This window comes from Myzus persicae, unplaced genomic scaffold (assembly GCF_001856785.1).
Source record: "Myzus persicae strain clone G006 unplaced genomic scaffold, MPER_G0061.0, whole genome shotgun sequence".
Classification (NCBI taxonomy): Eukaryota; Metazoa; Arthropoda; class Insecta; order Hemiptera; family Aphididae; genus Myzus; species Myzus persicae.
This window is the reverse complement of record NW_019103602.1, coordinates 451,307-456,549: the sequence shown is the minus strand read 5'-3', so window position 1 is coordinate 456,549 and position 5,243 is coordinate 451,307.

The following is a 5,243-nucleotide window of genomic DNA, read 5'->3' as shown; positions in this document are numbered from 1 at the left end:
CCACGGGCCCGTTTAAAACGTATGAGAAGTATACTATCCAAATAAATAGCTTATGTATTTAGTGTACCTGTAAAAATAATTGACGAGTATAAGCCACAAACACACGCCTGTTTATGATGTTTATCATATTATCATTCATCATTTACACGGCGATTTGCAGATTATACAGTCGCGCGCCATACCTACCTGCTTATTATTATGGGGGAAGTACGTTGTAAATTACTTTGCGCTTAGTGTTTATTTATACATAAAGTTTTTTTTTTTTGTGAACTGTTATCATTATCACTGGTGCGAGATTTTTTACACGGAAATCTGACCGGGAGTCTCACAAATTACGGTATCCGGTCGTGAGTAGGCGTTTTCGTCATGCATTCACGATAATAGTCAGAATTATTCAATTTCAACTTTCTATAACAACCTGTTACACGCATCATTACATTAAATACTCAATTATATTGTTATGAATGAACAAACTCGAATTATTGCAGTTTATGTTTGCCTAGTGTTCTGCAAATCTATATTTGGTATGCACATGCAATATGTTTTTGTCACGCAGGTATGAATTATTAATTAAAAGTGCGAATTTATAAATGCTCTAAAAAACAAACAAATATGTATATAGATACATATATATGCAGTATGCACCAAACAGTTCAAATATGCACTCAAAAATTATCAAGAAAAAAAAACAAATTTTATTTCTTCATATATCATAATAATAAACATTTAATAAATAATTATAAAACAATGGCCAATTGGTCTGACATCTGAATCGATATTTTCTTATCTTAATATGTACCGATACCTATTGTAACTGTCGGAGTGTTGGCCATATCCGGGAAATCTGTATTATGTACAAATATTTATTTACGAGTATGTATTAATAAAAATTTAAAATTTAAAAACCAAAATTCTTCTGGAGTTTTTCCAAAATTACTAGAATATTCTAAGTGGTTCAAATCGTTAAATAAATCCCTAAAAGCTCATAATGTCAAATTACACAAAAACTTTGCACCAAAAAAGTTTCATATTTCAATCTCTATGATATGAAACAAATGTTGTGTTTATACTCGGCATATCATACAGAAACCAGCAAAAATATACGATTGGAAAACTAACCCATACTTTAATATTATTATAAATAAAGGTATGCTAATAAACTTATTAGTACTTACCACTTTACCAGTTAAAATATAATTACTTTCGTATTTTTGGCGTTATTTAATATTTATAGATAATATTATAAAATGTTCATAAGTAATTTCATCTATTACGCAAAAAACACACCTTCAATTTTTGCGGAAGATAATAATTTAATTTTTTCAATTATTTGTATGCGAGCAATATACTTTTGATTACGTCGTTATAAAATCATCGAAATGTAGGTTTGTGGACTAAATATTACATCAAATATTTTATGTAAATAATGAAATACACGGCTGATAAAAATTGGTGGGTCGTACTGCCGTAGTTCATAGGTTATAACTATTATAGGTACCTATATAAATAATAAATATTACATTTTGTTGTGGGTTCATTCTATAATTTCATTTGAATTTATTTAAGAATTATGATGTGTGTACAAAACCATAAAATATTATGATTTGTACAAATAGAAAATCATTCGATTTTTTTTCAAAGTTAAATCCATTTTCTTTATTTGTTTTAATTCAACAGTCAACAGTCTAAACACTCAACAAGTGTCTCACAAAGGTTTACTAATTTGAAACGATTATGTAGTAACTACTAAGGCAACGCATAGATTCCGCCACCATTTAAAATTATATAGTAAATAATAGTGGAACACTCACAATCTGTATACTCTCTACGTTTGTATATGTATAGCAGTACTACTTACTGTCTTAGTATACTTCGGCACCATGTTTTTCTTCGTGGTTACCACTTACTCGCCTTCTACGGTGGTTCAGTCCAACATAAGTCACATATCAATATTTATTTATAATGCATGGGCAAATATTAATCTAACGGAGTTCCTTAGAGAAGCCGAACCCGAATTTTAGACTTCTTCTTCAATCTTCTTCTTGACCTTTTATATACAGTGCGGCGGCAAGTCGTTTGATAGCTTGGTACCCACTAACTAAATACAGACTTAAATATATGCATACAAATAAGTATAACTATAACTGGGGCTTGGCTTTCTAGGAATTTGGGTGGTACTTTTATCCGATAACTCTGTACTCAATTCTGGTATTGAATATAATCTGTAGAAAATCGAGTTTTGATATTTTACAATGTTTTAATGATTTTATCATTGCATAAATACTTCTTAATTATATTACCTAAAATCATAATAATACCTCAACTATATTTCAATAAATAATCAAAAATCGTGTTTAATAACGAAGTTATGTGATTATTAATTTGGTATATCTTACATTCTTACATAGATAATAATTCGTACCAATAAATCCTCATAATTAATGAACACAACATTTATGACTCGTAAATATTGTGTTTATACTATTTTGATAAACGCAGAATACTAAGTTCCACTTTGTTCAAACATGACGTGGTATCTGGCGTTATATTTAAACATATTTTTTTAATATTGTTACTATGAACTATAGTTTTTTTTTTGTTCTTAGAGTTCTCAAAATATTTCTCAGTTTATTTTCGACAGTTCAAGTCAAAATTACTATATCAGATATTCACTTTACATACGCTTACAAGTCACTTTAATGTCATCATGTTAAATTGCCTATATTAATTTCCTTAAAAAACGACCAACTGCAGCTCCCTTAATATACAATCATAAAGAAATATCACATTTTTGACATTCCTGACAAAAACTGCTGTGGTCACATCGTTAAGAGGATGTTAAATTCCATTAATAATAATATGATAAAAATAATTTTAGAAATGATTTTCACTTTTTAACTTTCAGCACTGCTAAACGTAACATTTTATTTTAATAATTTAGTATAACAAACAATTACAATTTTAAATGTTACAGTGTTTGAACTTTTTAATTTATTACAAACGTACAAAATGTTCAAAAGTAAAATTGTTCTTTTATACATGCTGTACTGTTACTGTATGTTTATACTTTACCTTTTCTTATATATATATTTTTTTTTTGATTTAAATCCGTTCAGTAAATCTCAAAAATAATACAAATATTATAAGGCGTACGCCTATATGCTTAGAAATTGACTACGTGTTTTCAAAACACTGTTTTGAATTTTTTCATATAAAATTTAAATGATATCGTTCGCTATTTGAATATTATAATAACTATTTTGATATTGATCATATATTTACCATTTTATTCTTACAAAAACAATAAATATTATGGTTTTGTCAACAGGAATTTCATTTAAATATTTATACTCATTATTAAAACAAATAGTACGAGGTACACGTTTTCTCGAATCTTTTAGAATGTTAGATAATAGATAGATATAGTAGTAAAATGAAATTATAAATTGGAAAATTATGCATAAGTATTAAAAATAATATTGATCCGCATAACTTATAAGTGACGTGTATAAAAAATATAAAAAATAAAGATTTCTAGCTTGTCGTAAAAGCCTAGAATTTACGAGAAACTGAATATTTTAATTTTAAATACCTCCCTGTCCATAAAATTGAATATCTAAAAAGTAAAAACGATCGATTTGGAAAAAATTACTTATTCGAAAATGAATATTGGCTGTCAATAGTTCGTAAACTGGTGGACCGTGTTCTCAATTACATATCAATAACCTATTAAAGTTTAAGTAGAAAAAATAGTTGGTATAATTTTATTAGTTTATTATAGGCTCACTTGGTAGTTGGTTTCAATTGACTTTAGCAGATATTACATGTTTAAAATTTTTTTTTACATTTAAAAATTGGATTTTGATTTTGAATCTAATTAAACAATTGCAAACCAATGGGTGAACAAACTATGACAATGAAATTATACAAATTTGTAGGAGTGAGTGGTGCTCTTGGGTACAAATTATCCATTTGTCATGATAAATGAAACATTAGTCTCATATACTTGACCCACACTGTTAATTAACAATTTTAGAAAAATATTCATATTAATAAAACATTATTCGTTAAATATTATATTACAAGTAGGATTTTGTTATGGGTGGACTTAAGCATGAAGAATGAAGCATGAATGATCCGACTCGTTTATGGTAAAGTACTCCATTTGAAGTGACCGATTGGTTGGGGTTCCGAGTGGTTTGTAATTTTACCACCATTTTATCTAACAGCTTCTTATACAAATTTGTTTACATTTTATTACGTGGTTATTGAGAACAAATTAAGGACACAAACACATAAGGGTGTATAACATTTATTAATTAGAGTACCTATATCATTTTAACATTTTTGAGTAATTATAAAATATAAAACCAAGTAGGTACGTATAAAATTAGTCAAATAATATTTTTTTTTTCAATTAAGTACTTAACATTTATATGTAATACGATTGTGTTTTTAAATAATACGATGCAGATTTCACAAATTCAAATCTGGTATCTACGGTTTTATCCTTTTCAATATTTTTTAATTTCTTTTAATTTTTTTTTTTTTTTAATAATATTTTTTAGTATATTTCTTTCGAATTACAGTTCGTCTCCTCTAATGTTCCTATGCCCCAACTTATCATGTATTACAGGCACTATTATAACATGACCAGTGTGAGAGAGAAGGAACGCCGAGACTCGAGTGTTGGAGAATATTGGCTGCGTGTTCCGTAACACCAAAAATAAAAACTATACAACGAGTTAGTGCAGTTAATAATAATAACAACAAAAATAATTGTCTCGAAGAAACGTTTCGTCGACGATTCCAGTCGTTTACGGTGTTCACCCGGGGCAACGACGAGTGAACGCCGCCGACGCGCACACCGGTTTGTGAACGCATACCAACCTGCCCCCCCGACCGGTCCACGAACCTACCGCCGCGCATACCAGGCGACAATCACATGCCCGACTCGCGCAGCACCTAATCTCGGATCTCGATCACGGCGGCGGCGGCCCGTACGGTAAACAAAAACACGTGGGCCAACAGCGACAACAACAACAACAACAACGACGACAACGACGACAACAACAATAAAATAATAATAACGTACGGCAGCGGCGGCGGCGGGGGGAAGGGGGAGGAGAGGAGCAGCTGTCTCGGTGCCGGAGAAGACGACGACGACGGCAGCAGCGCAGAGCCGGTCGGTCGGGTGTTATTACACTATTATTACTATTATTATTATTATTATTATTATTATT